The sequence below is a fragment of the Panthera onca genome, chromosome C2 (assembly GCF_046562875.1).
Source record: "Panthera onca isolate mPanOnc1 chromosome C2, mPanOnc1 haplotype 2, whole genome shotgun sequence".
In the NCBI taxonomy this organism is placed as follows: domain Eukaryota; kingdom Metazoa; phylum Chordata; class Mammalia; order Carnivora; family Felidae; genus Panthera; species Panthera onca.
In genome coordinates this window covers 49725392-49747400 of record NC_138347.1, presented here as the reverse complement: position 1 = coordinate 49747400, position 22009 = coordinate 49725392, and the positions used below count along the sequence as shown (strand labels likewise).

Sequence of the window (22009 nt, the reverse complement as noted above, 5' to 3'; positions counted from 1 at the left end):
AAGCCTATGAAACTGAGATAAACGAAAAGTTAGGTGCAATCCTACAGGATGTAGGAACAAAGCTGAGATTGAGGAGTAGAGGATGAATTTCAATATTGCCAGAGCTGAGATCCAACCCTGAAAATAATCTGGTACGTTTGGAGGGATATAGATTGAGAAAGGGGGCAAAAACAGGCAGAAGCCTCAAAAACCACCATCAAACTTAATTTGTTACAACAAATGGGAGCCCTTAGTCATGGTAGGCCAAACAACAGGTCATCTGCAAGCGTAGTATAAGCCTTCTTATGCTAATGCCCACTTGCTATTCTTCAAAGCACAATGTATCTATAAATAACCTCTTCTGAGGTTTTCTAGAATCATCCACATTGAGAGAAAATACTTGGAGGTCATAATAAGAATGATATGAATTGGATCTTTGTCTTTTTGGAACAAACGTCCTGATATGGATGAACTGGAAATGATTAATGCTTTTCTTCTTTCCTTGCCAAAAGACAGGCATTTGTTTAATTGAATAGAGACAGAAAGTCTATTCTCCATATATGGAATGAAATCCAAGCTACCTTTTTATAGGCAGGAAGAATTAAACTCCCAGCAGATTATCTATGGAAGTATGCCAATGTTGGAATAACAACACTCTCCTAGTGGTTTTCCATGAACTAGTTACATGCCAAATACAAAACTGGTTCAAGTGAACCCTCTGTACCAGAACTCCATGGATACCACAAAGATATAAGCATGAGAACAAAACATAAATATGGAGAAGTGAAAAGAGGTAGCGTGGAAGAAAATAATAAAATAATTTAATAGGAGATGTAGATCCAAAGAAGATGTTTCATTTATTTTTTGGTAGAATATTGAAATCCTGGCTGAGTCTGACCATGCTGTTATGAAGGCAGCAGTCTCTGTACCCCGTCTTTCTGCCTAGGCTGCTTGCCTTTGTGGTCACACCTTATTCTTATACTCATGAAAATTTAATCCGACTAGACTTTTTGCACAGAACCCCTGTTTACTTAGTACAGATTATGTTACAATCAGTATTAAAAGAATGAGTAATCGAATTAATGTGTAGTTGAATATTTATCCTTTTTACTTTTCCAATGCCTTCCTTAGTTATCTTTTTTATGTTTAATTTTTACCATTCATTTTGCAGTTTGCAGGTTCTGTGTGGACAACTCTATTTTGGTGTGGTTAAAAAAACAAAATTCAACTGAAGACATTTTAAAGATCTTATTGGCTTTTATTCAACCATTAATGAATTGGGCAGCATCCCATCTAGCAGAAAGAAAAGAGCTCTAAGGAAGACTTTCATAGACAGAAGGGGGCAGGAACAAGGAAATTATACTTGCAAAAAGGGGATTGGTATGTGATCACTTTCCTTTATCAGGCGCCAGGGGTCTAACAGGCAGATTACCTCTCGTGCTGACCAGGTCGTTTCTGACAGACTGGTTTAAGATTCCATTTCTGCAAGGGGCCAAAAGTATAATGAAGTCTCAGTTTGGTGACATGGGGCTTAGCATAAGCGACTCCACTGTGGGTCTGTTGTCTTGTTTTTAACAGTACATAATGAGAGAGATTTTACTAATTATTTGTACTCTGTGTATTCTAGCTCTTTTTTGAGCTTTTTTTCTATCTTTCATATTCACTGAAAACCCAAAAAATGTATAGGTCATTTTACCACTGCATTTGTTAATGAAATTCAACAAAATCTTTCTTATAAATCCCTCCTTTTCCTACTTTGCATGAGTTTATAAGCCACAATGTCAACGTTGTCTTAACTTAAATCTTAATTGAAAAGGACCATAATATATTTTTCATGAATGCATATTTGCTCTTTTTATAAGCAATTAAAACAATATTATAAAAATATAAAAAAGATGAATATCACCTGAGGTCTAGCACCCAGAGATTTCCAGTGTTAACATTTTGCTGAACATACATCCCAAAGTATCTTTGTGTCTATTGATACATATGGAAATATACAGTTTTATATGCAGGAGACCTTTCTACTCAGGCTGTTTGAAACAGTATTTTTTTTTATTCGCCTATATCTTGGGCATTGTGCCATATTGACAAATACAGAACTCCCACAAGGCTGAGTGTGATCTGGCCCTGCCTACCCCTCTAAGCTCATCTGAAACTTCTCTCCCCTTTACTCATCCCACTTCATCTGGTCTCTTTGTTATTCTTCAGGCACACGAAACTTCTTCCTACCAGAGGGCCTTTCTATTTTGTGTTCCCATGTGCTTGCCATGCCCTTCCTCCAGTTCTTTCTTTGACAGACCACACGTTGGTTACTCATGTTACTCATGTCTGAGCTCTAACGTCCCTTCTCAGAATGGTCTTCCACAATGACGGTCAGTTGGGGCCACCCAGTCACTCTGCATCTCATCACACAGAGCTGTTTTCATCATAACTGTAGCTCTGTTTGAAGTTAACTAATTTTTCAAATGACCAGGGCATTTTTAAATGACTCCGTTAAACAGCAATTAGGAGATGAATAAGCTGACCAACTAGCAATACTTCAAGAAAATCAAAATATTATCAGAACCTAAGACTTCAAGGACAATGAGCATTACTGTAGAATAACGTATGGATCATCAACACAAAAAAGCAATGGAAACTTCCTCCAGAGCATAGCAAGAATCTTCACAGTTGTTGCCTGTAAAATTAAAGCCAGCCTCCCATAGCTTTTCTTATCATATTTACAAACTGTAAGAGAGTTGCTAAAAATCTAAATTTTAGGCAGCATAAGCTTCCAATCAGTTCAGTTAACTTTATATTAAAGATTTAAAGCCCAGCTTAAATGATGAGTCCACTGAGACATAAAAATAGTAACAAACTGCTTTTTTCCCTAAAAATATAATGACCAGTAAACATTCTGGCAATAGAATCTATAGTCAAATTCTATGTATAGTTGTAAATATAAATAATATTATCATGTGAGAAGAAATGTTCATCTCTTCAATGAGGAAAAATAATTTTTTTAGAAACATTTGGATATCATGATCTGTGCAATTGAAATCATGAATACCTTGGAAATCAGATGAAAAAAGAAACTAGTGATTTTAAACTCTTTTAAAAAAAAGCATTTCATTTACTTTAATTTTTTTTAACATTTATTTATTTTTGAGACAGAGAGAGACAGATCATGAACAGGGGACGAGCAGAGAGAGAGGGAGACACAGAATCTGAAACAGGCTCCAGGCTCTGAGCTGTCAGCACAGAGCCCGACGCAGGATTCGAACTTACCGGCTGTGAGATCATGACCTGAGCCGAAGTCGGATGCTTAGCCAACCAAGCCACCCAGGCGCCCCTCATTTACTTTAAAATTAAAATTAAAATTACTGTTTTGAGGGTTTAATTGCTTCTCATTTATAAACCCTTGGAGTTCTAAGGCTATCATCTAGGAGTGTTCATTACTGCATCCTGAAAAATGTGAACATTAGCCACTAATGCTTGAAAATGTCTACAATAAGAAATAATTAGTAAAAAAAAAATATTGCTTTAGGATTTGCCACAAAGTGCTTGTAGTTTATTTAACTGAAAAATGTATATTACAATTTAAAAGATATTTGAAAATTAAACATTTCTTTGTAATTTTTAGGCAATTTTTGATATATAGTTGGCCTTGATAACTATTAAATATGGACTTGTTACCTTTATCCAGAACTTGAACCCATTAAAGGAGTAAAGCATTGTTAATTTCATGATTTTATAGGCAGTTCACTTGTGGAAGTACCTGCTGTAATTCAGGTATTGCATTGAGCATTCTGAGAATGCCATGAAATTAAATGGTGAGATTAATAATTTTGGAGATGGTTGTTTTGTGCTTCAAGGGGAAAATGATTTTTCTGCCTTTTTATTAAGCACATTACAAGGACTCCAGACTTCAGGGGTCTTCCCTTTACTGCCCAAATAACAATAATCAAAGTCTCTCAATCTACTCATACAACAAGATCTTCAATCTTTTATAGGCTCCTCTTTCCAAATATTTTTAAGCATTCCAATGACTGCATATACACATTCCCCAAATCTGTGTAGGCTGTTACACATCCAGTGTCAATTTAAGCAGATGACCCAGGGATTTCTGGTGCTGTACCTCCCAAAAGCCCAGGCTTCTCTACAGAAGACTAAGACATTATAAAGGGAAAAATCAAGTCAGACAAAGAAAGCTTAATATTGTGTATCAGTTATTTCTACTCTCATAGATAACTGGTCATATCTCTTCACTAGAAGTCTCTCAACTGGCCTTCTCCCTCTTTCATGTCACAGCTGGTTGCAATTTTCAAGGTCCATCTCACATCTCATGGAAAGAAGTACCCCAAAGGGGCCCTCAGCTTCTATTGCTCTCCCACTTAATCAGCATGAGATCATAAAATTTTCAGAAACACCATTCTGCCCACAAGAGAGTCAAGGTTTTCTGTTTTAGAACAGCTAAGTTTCAGGGGTGCCTGGGTGGCTCAGTTGGCTAAGCATCCAACTTTGGCTCAGGTCATGATCTCAGGTTTGTGGGTTTGAGCCCTGTATCAGGCTCTGTGCTGACAGCTCAGAGTCTGGAGCCTGCTTTGAATTCTGTGTCTCCCTCTCTTCCTGCCCTTCCCCTGCTCATACTCTGTCTCTCTCTCTGTGTCACTCAGAATAAATAAACATTTTTTTTAAAAAATAGCTAAGCTTCTCCTTGTCCCTAACTTTTCCACTCTAGAATGGTATTTTGGATTTATCCATGGATAACTTGAAGGGGCCCAAAAGAAAAGCATAACCCTGACCAAAAGATACATTATGCCTCTACTCTTAGAGCAATACAGAAAAACACTATCAGCTTTAAAATAATAACCTGATAGCTACAATGAATGAATTAGATCTATAATATGGATAAATACAGAAACTAAAAGAATATTGTAGAAAAATATAGTATGAAATAATTTATTTAAATATATTTTATATAAATATAAAAATGAGCAGTAATTATATAGAAACATAAGCAGGGAGACTCTTCACCAATCTTAAAATATTAGTTGTCTCTGGGGGAAGAGACAAGAATGTGACTGGGAATGTGATTCAAGTGGGTCTTTAACTCTACAAGATTGTATTTTCAAAAAGAAAATGAAAATAAATAGGGCAAAATATTAACATCTTATAAATCTACATGGTAGATAAGTGAATGAATAAATGTATGTAGCAGTTCTGGTTCTAGTATTTGCAGAGTTGCTCACAGTAAAGAAAACTTCTCATAGTTAACAACCATAAACTCTAGATAAGCTATGAGAAACAATTATTCAAAGTCACTGTAGAGTGACCAGAAGTAGGTAGAAAATGGAAGAAGGAATTACACTGTATCTAATCTCCATATATAAGGTTTTACCATTTAGGATATTCCCAGTCTGCATGGCTCACCTAGAATTTAAGCAGAAACCTACAAGCTTGTTGGTTTGAGCTGTCAGAGGACAGAGATTGACTCCAAGGATCCAGTGGAAAATAAGAACTGGGAGGCTGAAAGAAGTTAGCAGAGATTTGATGTACTGTGCTCTATAAGGAAGAAGAGTATAAAGTCTGGAGTATGGGCTTAGTGAAAATCATGGGCTCCCCGCACACTTACACAAACGAACTGAAAACTAATCTTCTACCTGACAAACTTAAAGTCAAATTTCAATTCCTCATCCAGTTATTTAACTGCCTGCTCTGCTATTATATACTAGGCACAGTGAATGATATATTACAAAGACTCTGGATTTTATTATCTTCCTCTGAACCATGTTGATTTGCTTTTCTATCAGGCAATTAAATTACTGAAGTGTGAAAGCACACATACAATGTCACAGTGGTGGTGGTAGTGGTGATGGCAGCAGTGGCTGGGCAGAAGGAGGGGAAGCCTTCTCTCTGGCCAGATGGCCTGATCCTTAGTGGAGCCAAGAATGTGCAAGGAATCCCATTGCTTTTTCCTCTCTATCCAATCACTGTTTAACCCCAGAGGCAGAGGAGAGACAGTTGTAGGAAATGTGATACAGAGTGGAGAGAGTAAAGGCCTCACTTTTCTGCCAGAGGAACAGGGCAGAAGCATGGATACTAGGAACTAGGAACTAGAAAGTGTCAGGGACTCTAAAGATAGGATGGAGCTAGAAAAAAATGATTCCATAAAGTTGTGTGCAAACCTTAGGCTCACTTTAAAGCTGTGAGTGCATGGATCTAACTGCAAACAGCATAGCAAAGGTTTTGAGAACTGAACTATAAGGTAGATCATGGACTAGATCCCAGACTGGCCACTGGTAGTCCTCATACAAGACAGATCAGGAAAGCACTAGGCAGGCTTTGAAAACTCACCTGACATGGAGCCACGGACCACAGAAGGTGAGGAGGACCTGAACCAAACCAGGGTGATGGCCTGCTAAAAAAATTAAAAAAAAAAAAAATCCCATATGATTTAAACAAGACCTAGAGTCACATAACAGAATACATTCCAGAATTATTTGATGACATATAAAATACTAGGAAAATCTCGACATCTTGAAAAGGAATAGGAAATTGGCAAATACTAACCTCAAGATGATACGGATGTTGAAATCATAAGATAACACCTATAAAGCAGCTATTGTAACCAGGCTTCAAGAAGTAAAAGTAAGCACTCAGGAAATGAAACGAAGGATGGACAATATTAGCATAGAAACAGAATGTATGCAAAACAACCAAATGGAAGTTTCAGAAAAAAATATAACAAAAAAAGTTCACTTGGTGAGTTCAATAGCAAAATGGAGATGACAGTGGCAATCTTAGTAAACATAAAAACCGATATTATCTCATATGAACAAAAAGAGGAAAAATATTTTTAAAAAAATAAACAGAGCTTCAGGGGCCTATGGAACAAAATCAAGAGATCTAACATTCATACCATTTAAATACAAAAAAGAAGGAAAAGAATGAGATGCAAAGAAAAGTATTTGAATAATTAATGTCTGAAAACTTCCTAAATTTGGCAAAAGACATAAACTTATAGATTCAAGCTCAGTGAATCCCAAAACAGGATAAACTGAATAAAATTTATGCCCAGATATATGACCATGAAACTTCTAAAAAATAAGAACACAGTCTCTTGAAAGCAGCCAGAGAAAAACAATGTACTATGGGGAGGGGAAAAACAATTTGAAGGTCCATAGATTTCTCATGAGAAACCATGAATACCTCAAGGACATAATTCTTAATGTGTTGAAATAAAAGAACTGCCAACTCAGAATTCTAAATCCAGGGAAAATATCCTTCAAAAATGAAGAAGAAGAAAAACATTATCAGATAACCAAAAACTAGAGGACCTTGCCAACAGCAGATCTCCTATGAAAGAAATGCCAAAGGGAGAGCTGAAGAAAGAAGGGAAAGGATCTCAAAGGGAAACTTGAAATTATGGAAGTGAAGAAAGATCAACAGAAGTGGGAACTATCTGGCTAAATATAAGACTACTTTTCTGCTATGTTCCTTAAATATTTACAATGGATGAAAGCAAAAATGATAACATTGCCCTTGAGGTCTCAATGTATGTCAGTATAATACATATGAAAATTACAACAGTAAGGGATCCACTGGGTAATAAGATTTCTACATTCCATGTAAAGTGATAAAATATTATTCTAGGTAGATTGTGAAAAGTTAAGAATAAATATATTTTAATTTCTATTGCAACCATTAAAATACACACACAGAGACAGAGTCAAAAATTCAACAGACAAAAGAGAATACTAAAAAATATTCAATTATCACAAGAGACAGGAAAGTAGAAATAGAGGAACAAAAATCAGAGGAAAATAATAGAAAAAAATAATAATAAAACAGTAGACCTATCTGTTTTTAGCATATATAAATCCAAACCTAGAGTTACCTTAAAAGTAAATGTTTTAAATACATCAATTTTAAAACAGATATTTCAGAATGTACACAAGAAAAAAATACCCACAACTATATGCTACAATAAACCACTTTAAATATAATAACACAGGTAAATTAGAAGCAAAAGAATAGAAAAGATGCAGCATGCAAAGACTAATAAAAAAAAAGTAGGACTGGCTATTAATATCATAAAAAAGAAAGCTTAGAGCAAGGAAAAGTTATCAAGGGTAAAGACAGACATTACCTAATGATTAAAGGGTTAATTCACCAAAAAGACATAACAATCCTAAACATCTATTATCTAACAATAAAGCCTCAAAATACAGAAGACAAAAATTAATAGATTAAAAAGAGAAGTATTCAGTTGTAGTTGAATACTTCAACACTCTCATTCAATAATCAGTAGAACAAATAGATTTTTTAAATTAGCAAAGATACAGAAGAACAGAAAAATACTATTAACTACCTGGAGCAAATCAACATTTATAAAATTCAACCAAATGATGGAATACACATTCTGCTCAAATGCAGATGAAACATATTCCAAATTGGACCATACCCTGGGTAGAAACAAACTTTGACAAAGTTTTTTTCTAACGAAACCATACAAAATATGTTCTCTCATCATGAGATTAAACTAGAATTCATTAACAGGAAAATAACTAGAAAATCTGCAAATATCTGGTAATTAAACTACCAACTCTAAATTATCTATGGATCAAAGAGGAAGTTGTAAGGGAAATTGGAAAATATTCATGAACAGAACAAAAATGAAAATTCAACATATTAAAATTTGTGGAATACAAAGAAGTGTATAGGGGAATATTTATAACATTCAAAACATATTAGAAAAAAAGAAATTTCTCAAATCAACAATTTTAAAAGTTTGCCTTGAACTAGAAAAAGAAATACTAAAATATACCCAAAGTCAGAAAAATGAAGGAATAATAAACTGATAAAATTTAAACCAGAAAACAAACAAACCCAGAACTGACCCTTCGAAAATCATGATAAAATTAATAAACCTGTAACCAGACTGACGAAGAAAAAGAAAAAAAAATATATGTGGTAACAATACCATGGCCAAAAAAGTCGCTACAGACTCTGTAGACACCAAAAGGATAATGGATACTATAAACCACCCCACACATAAGTAGGACAAAATAGATGAAATACACCAATTTCTTAAAAAATACAAACTATACCAAAACTCACCTAACCATGGAATGTATCATTTGAATGACTCTATATCTATTAAAAAAATTTAACTCATAGTTTATAAATCTCCAGGTGATTTCACTGGTAAATTGTACCAAAGATTTGAAGAAAAAATAATATCAATTCTACAGAAAGAAGAAGGAAGGAAGGAAGGAAGGAAGGAAGGAAGGAAGGAAGGAAGAAAGAAAAGAACTTCCAGAAAATAGAGAGGAAGTAACACTTCCCAACTGATTCTGCAAGACCAGTCTTACCCTGATATCAAAACCAGAAAAAGACAGTAAAAGAAAATTGCAGACCAATATCCCTAATGAACATAAACACAAAAATCTTTCACAAAATATTACAAATTAAATCTAACAATATACAAAAAGAATAATATACCACTACTAAGTGGGGTCGTTCCAAAAATGTAAGGTGGATTTACTATTTGAAAATCATCATAATCGGTAGGGAGGGAAGATGGCGGCGTAGGAGGACGCTGGGCTCACCGCGCGTCCTGCTGATCACTTAGATTCCACCTACACCAGCCTAAAGAACCCAGAAAACCGCCAGAGGATTAGCAGAACGGAGTCTCCGGAGCCAAGCGCAGACGAGAGGCCCACGGAAGAGGGGCCCCTCCTGAAGCGGATCACCTAAGGAGAAGCGAGCTAAGCCTGCCCCTTCTGCCCCCGTGCACCTTGCCTACCCACCCCAGCTAATACGCCAGATCCCCAGCACCACAAGCCTGGCAGTGTGCAAGTAGCCAAGACGGCCATGCCACCCCACAGTGAATCCCGCCCCTAGGAGAGGGGAAGAGAAGGCACACACCAGTCTGACTGCGGCCCCAGCGGTGGGCTGGGGGCAGACATCAGGTCGGACTGCGGCCCCGCCCACCAACTCCAGTTATACACCACAGCACAGGGGAAGTGCCCTGCAGGTCCTCACCACTCCAGGGACTATCCAAAATGACCAAACGGAAGAATTTCCCTCAGAAGAATCTCCAGGAAATAACAACAGCTAATGAACTGATCAAAAAGGATTTAAATAATATAACAGAAAGTGAATTTAGAATAATAGTCATAAAATTAATCACTGGGCTTGAAAACAGTATAGAGGACAGCAGAGAATCTCTTGCCACAGAGATCAAGGGACTAAGGAACAATCACGAGGAGCTGAAAAGTGCTTTAAACGAAATGCAAAACAAAATGGAAACGACGACGGCTCGGATTGAAGAGGCAGAGGAGAGAATAGGTGAACTAGAAGATAAAGTTATGGAAAAAGAGGAAGCTGAGAGAAAGAGAGATAAAAAAATCCAGGAGTATGAGGGAAAAATTAGAGAACTAAGTGATACACTAAAAAGAAATAATATACGCATAATTGGTATCCCAGAGGAGGAAGAGAGAGGGAAAGGTGCTGAAGGGGTACTTGAAGAAATTATAGCTGAGAACTTCCCTGAACTGGGGAAGGAAAAAGGCATTGAAATCCAAGAGGCACAGAGAACTCCCTTCAGACGTAAGTTGAATCAATCTTCTGCACAACATATCATAGTGAAACTGGCAAAATACAAGGATAAACAGAAAATTCTAAAAGCAACAAGGGATAAACGTGCCCTCACATATAAAGGGAGACCTATAAGACTCGTGACTGATCTCTTCTTTGAAACTTGGCAGGCCAGAAAGGCTTGGCACGATATCTTCAGTGTGCTAAACAGAAAAAATATGCAGCCGAGAATCCTTTATCCAGCAAGTCTGTCATTTAGACTAGAAGGAGAGATAAAGGTCTTCCCAAACAAACAAAAACTGAAGGAATTCATCACCACGAAACCAGCCCTACAAGAGATCCTAAGGGGGATCCTGTGAGACAAAGTACCAGAGACATCACTACAAGCATAAAACATACAGACATCACAATGACTCTAAACCCGTATCTTTCTATAATAACACTGAATGTAAATGGATTAAATGCGCCAACCAAAAGACATAGGGTATCAGAATAGATAAAAAAACAAGACCCATCTATTTGCTGTCTACAAGAGACTCATTTTAGACCTGAGGACACCTTTAGATTGAGAGTGAAGGGATGGAGAACTATTTATCATGCTACTGGAAGCCAAAAGAAAGCTGGAGTAGCCATACTTATATCAGACAAACTAGACTTTAAATTAAAGGCTGTAACAAGAGATGAAGAAGGGCATTATATAATAATCATAGGGTCTATCCATCAGGAAGAGCTAACTATTATAAATGTCTATGCGCCAAATACCCGAGCCCCCAGATATATAAAAAAATTACTCATAAACATAAGCAACCTTATTGATAAGAATGTGGTCATTGCAGGGGACTTTAACACTCCACTTACAGATATGGAGAGATCATCTAGACACACGGTCAATAAAGAAACAAGGGCCCTGAATGATACATTGGATCAGATGGACTTGACAGATATATTTAGAACTCTGCATCCCAAAGCAACAGAATATACTTTCTTCTCGAGTGCACATGGAACATTCTCCAAGATAGATCACATACTGGGTCACAAAACAGCCCTTCATAAGTTTACAAGAATTGAAATTATACCATGCATACTTTCAGACCACAATGCTATGAAGCTTGAAATCAACCACAGGAAAAAGTCTGGAAAACCTCCAAAAGCATGGAGGTTAAAGAACACCCTACTAACGAATGAGTGGGTCAACCAGGCAATTAGAGAAGAAATTTAAAAATATATGGAAACAAACGAAAATGAAAATACAACAATCCAAACGCTTTGGGACGCAGCGAAGGCAGTCCTGAGAGGAAAATACATTGCAATCCAGGCCTATCTCAAGAAACAAGAAAAATCCCAAATACAAAATCTAACAGCACACCTAAAGGAAATAGAAGCAGAACAGCAAAGGCAGCCTAAACCCAGCAGAAGAAGAGAAATAATAAAGATCAGAGCAGAAATAAACAATATAGAATCTAAAAAAACTGTAGAGCAGATCAACGAAACCAAGAGTTGGTTTTTTGAAAAAATAAACAAAATTGACAAACATCTAGCCAGCCTTCTCAAAAAGAAAAGGGAGATGACCCAAATAGATAAAATCATGAATGAAAATGGAATGATTACAACCAATCCCTCAGAGATACAAACAATTATCAGGGAATACTATGAAAAATTATATGCCAGCAAATTGGACAACCTGGAAGAAATGGACAAATTCCTAAACACCCACACTCTTCCAAAACTCAATCAGGAGGAAATAGAAAGCTTGAACAGACCCATAACCAGCGAAGAAATTGAATCGGTTATCAAAAATCTCTCAACAAATAAGAGTCCAGGACCAGATGGCTTCCCAGGGGAGTTCTACCAGACGTTTAAAGCAGAGATAATACCTATCCTTCTCAAGCTATTCCAAAAAATAGAAAGGGAAGGAAAACTTCCAGACTCATTCTATGAAGCCAGTATTACTTTGATTCCTAAACCAGACAGAGACCCAGTAAAAAAAGAGAACTACAGGCCAATATCCCTGATGAATATGGATGCAAAAATTCTCAATAAGATACTAGCAAATCGAATTCAACAGCATATAAAAAGAATTATTCACCATGATCAAGTGGGATTCATTCCTGGGATGCAGGGCTGGTTCAACATTCGCAAATCAATCAACGTGATACATCACATTAACAAAAAAAAAGAGAAGAACCATATGATCCTGTCAATCGATGCAGAAAAGGCCTTTGACAAAATCCAGCACCCTTTCTTAATAAAAACCCTTGAGAAAGTCGGGATAGAAGGAACATACTTAAAGATCATAAAAGCCATTTATGAAAAGCCCACAGCTAACATCATCCTCAACGGGGAAAAACTGAGAGCTTTTTCCCTGAGATCAGGAACACGACAGGGATGCCCACTCTCACCGCTGTTGTTTAACATAGTGCTGGAAGTTCTAGCATCAGCAATCAGACAACAAAAGGAAACCAAAGGCATCAAAATTGGCAAAGATGAAGTCAAGCTTTTGCTTTTTGCAGATGACATGATATTATACATGGAAAATCCGACAGACTCCACCAAAAGTCTGCTAGAACTGATACATGAATTCAGCAAAGTTGCAGGATACAAAATCAATGTACAGAAATCAGTTGCATTCTTATACACTAATAATGAAGCAACAGAAAGACAAATAAAGAAAGCGATCCCATTCACAATTGCACCAAGAAGCATAAAATACCTAGGAATAAATCTAACCAAAGATGTAAAAGATCTGTATGCTGAAAACTATAGAAAGCTTATGCAGGTAATTGAAGAAGATATAAAGAAATGGAAAGACATTCCCTGCTCATGGATTGGAAGAATAAATATTGTCAAAATGTCAATACTACCCAAAGCTATCTACACATTCAATGCAATCCCAATCAAAATTGCACCAGCATTCTTCTCGAAACTAGAACAAGCAATCCTAAAATTCATATGGAACCACAAAAGGCCCCGAATAGCCAAAGTAATTTTGAAGAAGAAGACCAAAGCAGGAGGCATCACAATCCCAGACTTTAGCCTCTACTACAAAGCTGTCATCATCAAGACAGCATGGTATTGGCATAAAAACAGACACATAGACCAATGGAATAGAATAGAAACCCCAGAACTAGACCCACAAACGTATGGCCAACTCATCTTTGACAAAGCAGGAAAGAATATCCAATGGAAAAAAGACAGTCTCTTTAACAAATGGTGCTGGGAGAACTGGACAGCAACATGCAGAAGGTTGAAACTAGACCACTTTCTCACACCATTCACAAAAATAAACTCAAAATGGATAAAGGACCTGAACGTGAGACAGGAAACCATCAAAACCTTAGAGGAGAAAGCAGGAAAAGACCTCTCTGACCTCAGCCGTAGCAATCTCTTACTCGGCACATCCCCAAAGGCAAGGGAATTAAAAGCAAAAGGGAATTACTGGGACCTTGTGAAGATAAAAAGCTTCTGCACAGCAAAGGAAACAACCAACAAAATTAAAAGGCAACCAACGGAATGGGAAAAGATATTTGCAAATGACATATCGGACAAAGGGCTAGTATCCAAAATCTATAAAGAGCTCACCAAACTCCACACCCGAAAAACAAATAACCCAGTGAAGAAATGGGCAGAAAACATGAATAGACACTTCTCTAAAGAAGACATCCGGATGGCCAACAGGCACATGAAAAGATGTTCAACGTCGCTCCTTATCAGGGAAATACAAATCAAAACCACACTCACATATCACCTCACGCCAGTCAGAGTGGCCAAAATGAACAAATCAGGAGACTATAGATGCTGGAGAGGATGTGGAGAAACGGGAACCCTCTTGCACTGTTGGTGGGAATGCAAATTGGTGCAGCCGCTCTGGAAAGCAGTGTGGAGGTTCCTCAGAAAATTAAAAATAGACCTACCCTATGACCCAGCAATAGCACTGCTAGGAATTTAGCCAAGGGATACAGGAGTACTGATGCATAGGGGCACTTGTACCCCAATGTTTATAGCAGCACTCTCAACAATAGCCAAAGTATGGAAAGAGCCTAAATGTCCATCAACTGATGAATGGATAAAGAAATTGTGGTTTATATACACAATGGAATACTACGTGGCAATGAGAAAAAATGAAATATGGCCTTTTGTAGCAACGTGGATGGAACTGGAGAGTGTGATGCTAAGTGAAATAAGCCATACAGAGAAAGACAGATACCATATGGTTTCACTCTTATGTGGATCCTGAGAAACTTAACAGAAACCCATGGGGGAGGGGAAGGAAAAAAAAAAAAGATGTTAGAGTGGGAGAGAGCCAAAGCATAAGAGACTGTTAAAAACTGAGAACAAACTGAGGGTTGATGGGGGATGGGAGGGAGGGCAGGGTGGGTGATCGGTATTGAAGAGGGCATCTTTTGGGATGAGTACTGGGTGTTGTATGGAAACCAATTTGACAGTAAATTTCATATATTAAAAAATAAATTAAAAAAAAAAGAAAATCATCGTAATCTATCATATTAACCAGTTAAAACACACACACACACACACACACACACACACACACACACACGCAAACACACACCCCACATGATCACATCAGTTAATGTAGAAAAAGCATTTGACAAAATTTAAATGTATTTTATGATAATAACTCACAGAAAACCACAAATAGAGGGGAACTTTCTTAACCTGACAGAAGGCATCTACAAAAATCCCACATCACACTCAGTGGTAAAGACTGAATGTTTTCCTTCTAAGATCAGGTACAAGGCAAAGACTTCTACTCTTACCCCTCCTATTCAGAATGTTACTGTATGCTCTAGCCAGTGCAATGGGAGGGACGGAGGGACGGAGGGAGGGAGGGAGGGAGGGAGGGAGGAAGGAAGGAAGGAAGGAAGGAAGAAAGGAAGGAAGGAAGGAAGTTAAAACATACAGATTAGAAATAGAGAAATAAAACTGTTTCTATTTACAAATGAAATGATTGCTAGAAAATTTGAGGAAATTTTTTTTCAAGTTTGGGTGAGGCTCTTAAAACTAAATTTATCAAGATCTCAGCAGACAAAGTCAACATTCAAATAATAATAGTATTTCTAAATGGTAAGAATAAAAAATTAGACACTGAAGTTTTTTAAATATCTTATTCAACAGGTCCAATAAATAAAAATGAAAGAAACAGATATGAATCTTTTAAAACTTTGTGTAGAATCTGTATGCAAAAATCTGCAGAACATTAATGAAATGAATGAAAAAATAATGTTAAGTAAATGGAGATGTATGACAAATAGTACCCAGCAATAAAAAAGAACAAAGTACTGACGCATGCAACAACATGGATGAATTTTTAAAGCCTGTTGAATGAAAGAAGTCAGACAAAAAGGAAAACATTTTTTTATTTTGCTTGATGACAAAAAAATCAATCTATTTCTCAGAACAATGGATGCCTTACAGAGTAGGGATTATCTGAAAGGAGGCATAGGGAACTTTCAGGAGTGATGGAAATGTTCTTCATCTTGATTTGTGTGGTAGTTACACAAATGGATTCATCCACTAAAACCCATTCAGTTTTACAATTAAGATCTATGAATTTTACCTTAAATCAAATTTATCTCAAACATTTAATAATCTGTTCCTGTTTCTAGAAACCTTGGAGCCCAGACTCTAAAAGCCTTATTACAAACACATCTACATAGTTTATTACTGAACATCCCAAGAATATATTCTCATGCCCTAATAACCTACCCTACCAGGCCTCCGTAAGAAGTTACATACTCTGAAGACAATTTTCTAGGCTATTTTTTCCATGGAAACAATGTTTAATTACACAAGTAATTAAGGCTTTTTTTTTTAAGTTTGGGGTCTGGGATTAATTTGGGGTCCTTCTAACTTCATAAATATTCTGAAGTAGATTCTCAATAAAATTTCAAACAAGTCTGATAGGGAACTGTCCATGCAAGAAGCCAGAAGAGGTAGAAAAACTCAAACTGGTAATTTGGACATAGCCCCTGATTTAGAGTTTAAAAATGGATGGAACTTCTCAAGAATTCTGTGTAGCTGGTGAATTTATAAAGACAACACAAGAGTGATAGCACAGTTTATGAAGGCAGCTGGTAAGTGTCACCAAACAGGATCCAGCACCTCCACTGACCTCAAGGCAATTTTCAGAGAGTTCTCGGTCATAACTTACACATAAATGAAACTCGAATTCTGATGCACATACTCTGTGATGTCAGGAATCTGTGAAAAACGAGTAAAGGAATAAGTTTCACACTTGGTTTTGACATAGTACAGAACAGGAATACCAGCTCAAGATGGCAAGATGATTCATGATCCAAGCCAATTAATTCAGAGGAAATTTCAGTCATGAGTGATCACAGCAATTTAAGAACTCCAGATATATGCAGAAATTTTGGGGCAGAGAGGTTTCACATGTTATGAAATAGGGAGTTGACAAAATTCTATCTCTGGGATAACCATCTAGCATAGGAAGGATGTGCCAGATATCACCAGATTAATTAATGTGAACATTAATTAGAAGAACATTCCAAAATTCCAAAGGGAATCCTTTCTCCTGAACAATACCAAAAGATTGTTGTAGCTTAGGCTGCTTTTATGTATATACGTATAGATAGATAGATAGATAGATAGATAGATAGATAGATAGATAGTTTATTTTTGAGAGGGGGGGCGCGCACATGAGAAGGAGAGGGGCAGAAAGGGTGGGGCAGGGGGGACAAAGTATCTGAAATGGGCTCTGTGTCAACAACCGAAAGCCTGGTGCAGGACTTGAACCCACAAACCATGATTCATGATCTGTCACGAACCCATGAGATCATGACCTGAGCCGAAGTGAGACACCCAACCAACTGAGCCACACAGGTGCCCCTGGCTTAGTCTGTCTTAATGAGATAATTTGCATTCTTATGTAGGTTCTATGGCCCCCAACAGCCACCAAGTGATTTAGGCGAAATTTCTGGTGCCAGTTAATTAATACTGTCTGAACAGCTCAGCCTTGATTAAAAAACACTCAATCAAAAAATACTTTCATTATTCATCCTAGTAACACCAGGAAGAAAAATTCTATTTGTATGCCTATATGTTCAACTATCACTAAGAGAGAGGTTGTTGGGTTTGTTTGATTAATTGCCTGTTCCAAAGTGTGGCAATACTTCTGAGGGCAGTGGGGAGAACGTCCTTGGGCTCCACCCCATTTGAGGTCCAGTGAATATGATTGTGGCCCTTGTAAATGCCTTGATCTTAGGCTTCAGCAGCCAAGAGTAATGATCAAAATTCTGAAAGAAAAATTTATAGCAAAACTTGCAATTACTTATTTGTAAAAGTAATTATAGCCTTTCTTGAATATTAAGCAAAGAATCCCCTTTCTGACAATTCTGAATCAATATTCTCCTTTTTGTCATTTACCTATGTTCATAGAAGTAAAATAAGATTATGAAGGACATGGAAAATCTAATCAATATGGTTTATTTTGGTCAATCTATTTAATCTGCATAAATATTTCATGATATAAGTTAATTTGCTAAATATAATATAACTTGAAATTGATAAACTACGTGTTGCCTAGAAATACAAAGTGATACCACATGAAATGCATCTTTGGTTTCCCCCATACGTTGCCTTTCTTTAATTTTTCCCCACCCCACCCCCACCATCCTTCATCTAGACATGCATTATCAAATACAGTAACCACTATCTACCTCTGGCTATCTAAATTTTAATTCAAATTAGCAAAATTAAATAAAATTTAAAATTCATTTTCTCAATCACACCAGTCACATTTCAAGTGCTCAATAGTCAGTAGTGTCACGTGGCTGAATTACCATACTGAACAGTGCAAATGTAGAACACTTTCATCACTGCAGAAAGTTCTAATGCACAATATTGGTCTAGACTTAAGAGTTTTGCTGTCCCCTGTCTGGCAAGGATTCTCCATACCTAGGCTATGCCTTCCCAAGCATCTCTTCATGTTCTTCTTCCTTACACTTCTCTTACCTTCCTAGCTTCCCTGAGCCTTCTCATGGTATCCCCGTAGAAAGTACTGTTTTGTAATTCCTTTCTTGAGGACCTTCCTCTCAAATTAATTAACTTGATAAACTGATCTGTAGTTGGGTTATTTATAGATGTACAGAGTTGGTGTGTTCTTCCTCCAAAGTAACCCATTTCTATTTTAGCAGAAAGCTCCTGCAGATATCATGCATTTACACAACGGGTTAACTCTGAAAGTGGTGGCTTCTACCTGGAAACTTTGGTGAACAGACCTCAAAAAGCAAGAGCCCTCAGAATACCTTTCCTAGTGATGAGAGAAACAAAGGCAAGAGAAATGTAGCTAAAATGAAATCTCCTTACAGCCTGTAGCCCTCTGATAGACACTTGAAACATGCAGAGCATGACCATCCTCAAGGAATGAATGTCTGCCTTCGTGCCTTATTTTTGTTTTATTAAAGACTTAAAGAAACCTTATCTTAATAGCAGCTAGCCCCTCAAGGTGTTGAAAGCCTTGCTTCCAAATTCCTTAGAGACTTAGGCTATTCCCTAACCCCCACTTAATTAAAAAGTATATAATCAGGGGCACCTGGATGGCTCAGTCAGTTAAGTGTCAGACTTCAGCTTAAGTCATGATCTCGCAGTTCATGGGTTTGAGCCCCATGTCGGGCTCTATGCTGGCAGCTCAGGGCCTGGATCCTGCTTCGGATTCTGTGTCTGCCTCTCTCTCTCTCTCTCTCTGCTCCTCCCCTGCTCTCTCTCACTCTGTTTCACGCGCTCTCAAAAATAAACATTTTTTTAATAAGTATATAATCAGTCCCTCCTCACAATCCCAGTGCAGCTGTTTCTGCCCATGGGGTCCTATCCCTATGCTACAAAATCACCTTTTTGCACCAAAAACGTCTCAAGAATTCTTTCTTAGCCATTTGCTCATGAACCCTACTTTGTAATTTCATCACTAGCACATATCCTGTTGGCCTATCTACCCACACTAGCCTTGGGTCACTATGTTGTTTTGTCTCTTAAGAGTCCTGGGCTGTGCCTAAGTGTTAGCACAAAAGAGGCAGTGCTATGCATCTGACAAGGAATAGGAATAGTAGGTCAAAAGAAATATGTTTGTTTTGCTTGTAACTATGAAAATTGTTAGCGTCCAGGGTGGGGCTTTGGTATCATAATTCATTTACTCTTTGTCTACCCTAGGATCCCTGCCAAGTCATCACACTAACAACAATTAACAGCAAAATAAGAGATAATATAAGGTTCTTAGTAATTGTTTGGCAAAGGTTCCCTTCTCCCGCAACTCAGGGCTCTGATAAAAACTGAACCAGCTTAGGCCAGGAGACATAAAAAGGGGGAGGGGGAGGGGGAGGGGGAGGGGGAGGGGAGGGGGAGGGGGAGGGGGAGGGGAAGGAAATGAAAGAACATTTCTGACCCCTTAAGTAAGAGAAGATCAGGTGTGCAGACAGACTCCAGTTTTCCCTGTGGGTCCATTAACTGTGTCAGTGAGATGCAATGGCTGCTGTGCCTGGGGGTACAGCTCTTCCTTGCCTCCTTACCACCAAGTGCAAGAAGTCAAGAGAAATCCCCACTCCTCAGAAGGCCCTAGCTCTCTTAACATGATCAAGAAAAAACAGGTAGAAGAGAGAAAGAATACTCTGACCTGCTCAGGAGAAAGTCGCATGCCACATCCAATGTGCCACAATCTAGATTCAGCTTACTGCTTCCTCATGATGTCATTTAACTTCATCTTCTTTATATAGCAACTTTTGTATAACTAAACTATATCTTCTAGGAGAAAAATAATAAAATCAATGGCATCTCTTCAGTGTTTTGTTATTTTTTTTTTTTTTGGACTTCAGAGTTTTTTTTTTTTTTAATCTTTCATCAAAGTATTTGACGCACATACCTTTAATAGTGAAGTAGTGCTAAATAGTTTATTAACAAAAACTCCCCCTGCCCCTCTGTATCTCTTTTTAGCTATTTCTTCTTGTAGTTACCTGAATATGTCCAAATGGCATTTTTCTACTACTGTCACTTCAAAAACATTTTATTATGAAAAATGTCCAAAACATACAAAAGTTAGAGAGTAGTCTGATAAACCCACCCCATGTACCCATTGCTTACTTTCAGTTACCATCAACCCATAGTCAATTTTCAGTTCATCTGTATACCTATCCTCCTCAGTTGTATGTTTAAGCAAATATAAGATATATATTTGCTTTTTTAACCCTAAATATCTAATTTTAACCCTAAATATCTCAATAAATAATACACATCACTAAAAAAAGACTTTTTAAAAATGTAATCATAATATCATTATTACACATCCAAATTTGACAATTATTCCTAAATATTATCAAAATCCAATTATTGAAGATATGTACCAATTTTCCTCATAATTCTTCTTTATATAAATCATAATACAAAAAACAAGGTGTCTTTTTTTCTGTTATTTAAAATCTCCTTTCTTTTTTAAATTTTTTTAATGTTTATTTATTTTTAAGAGAGAGAAAGACAGAGTGTGAGCTAGGGAGGGGCAGAAAGAGAGAGGGAGACACAGAATCTGAAACAGGCTCCAGGCTCTGCGCTGTCAGCACAGAGCGCAACTTGGGGCTCAAATTCACAAACCGTGAGATCATGACCTGTGCTGAAGACTAACGCTTAATTAACTGAGCTACCCAGGTGCCCCTCTCCTTTCTTTTTTTAATCAATGGCAGTGGTTCTCAACTCCAACCAAGTTTGTCTGAGGACCACTTGGAAGTGAGGATGCAGAATTACAATGACATCTACTGGGTAGAGATCAGTTATGCTGCTAAAAACCCTGAAACAAATAGCAAAGCCCCAACAACAAAGAATGACCTGGCCAAAATCTTGAAATGCACCAGTGAACTGAGCTTTTTTACCTCTAACATTTTTAATGTACAGTCTCTTGGCTTTTCTATATATAGAATCATGTCATTTGAAAATAATTACAGCTTTTTTTGTCCTTGTCAAGAATCTGTATTTCTTGCTTTATTTTCATGCTGATTATACTGACTAGAATTTCCAAAATTGTGTTGATACTGAAAATATTTTTGTCCTACTCCAGACATTATCTGAATAAGAATATCTGAGTAAGAATATGTTTAAGTTTTAAACAGCTAATGTGATTTTTAATAATTATTTCTAACATTTTCCCTCTTTTCTCTCAAACTAAGGCATGAAATTCAACTAATCAAAACTCTGGGTTTGTGACATACTTCTTATTGGTCCACAAAACTCTTTTCTGTTTATTTTGCTAAGGCTGTTTCTTCTATTCCTTCTCTACCAAGCGTTTAACAATCGATATTGAACTAAATCAAATTCTTTTGTATATTTATTAGTATAATTTTCCTCTTGTAATCTATTATTGGATTACTTTTTATGGTTCCACATTCCTAGATTAAATCCTACTTGGTTTTTGTGTATTATTTGTAGAATA

At 37.0% G+C, this 22009-nt stretch overlaps 1 long non-coding RNA gene across 2 annotated transcripts in view; it reads right to left on the bottom strand.

Moving 5' to 3' along the window:
* Nucleotides 1–22009, bottom strand: part of LOC144617410 (uncharacterized) — a 440770-nt gene that overhangs the window by 170942 nt on the left and 247819 nt on the right. The window contains exon 4 of one of the 2 annotated variants that reach the window (XR_013557895.2): nucleotides 15924–16785. The exons of the other annotated variant lie outside the window; for it this stretch is intronic. This is a non-coding gene — a long non-coding RNA (uncharacterized LOC144617410). Of the gene's footprint in view, nucleotides 1–15923; nucleotides 16786–22009 lie in introns of those variants that run through there. 2 annotated transcript variants of the gene reach the window in all.